Source organism: Rhincodon typus, unplaced genomic scaffold, assembly GCF_021869965.1.
Source record: "Rhincodon typus isolate 14 unplaced genomic scaffold, sRhiTyp1.1 hic_rhity00005686, whole genome shotgun sequence".
Taxonomy (NCBI): domain Eukaryota; kingdom Metazoa; phylum Chordata; class Chondrichthyes; order Orectolobiformes; family Rhincodontidae; genus Rhincodon; species Rhincodon typus.
The window spans coordinates 3,064-3,354 of record NW_025971324.1 but is presented as its reverse complement, the minus strand read 5'-3'; the positions used below and the strand labels follow the sequence as shown (position 1 = coordinate 3,354).

General features: G+C 56.7%; 1 pseudogene; it reads left to right on the top strand.

Moving 5' to 3' along the window:
- Positions 1-291, top strand: part of LOC125482085 — a 4,768-nt pseudogene that overhangs the window by 2,855 nt on the left and 1,622 nt on the right.

Below are 291 nucleotides of genomic sequence, written 5' to 3'. Positions count from 1 at the left end.
GCTGCTGCTCTTTCACTCTTTCAGTTCCGCTCCGTTGATGAGACGACTCAAGCAATGGCCTTCGACGGGATCATCTTCCAGGGCCAGTCCCTGAAGATCCGGCGGCCGCACGACTACCAGCCCCTGCCAGGAATGTCGGAGAACCCCTCGGTTTACGTGCCAGGTAAAGATGGTGATGCCAAACCACTCTGCTCGCTGCGGTTATAGTCTCAGGGCAGGGGGTCTCCTAGAGGATTCTGGAAGGTGACAGAGATAGGGAGGGAGGGATTTGAACAGGAGGGTGACGATTGT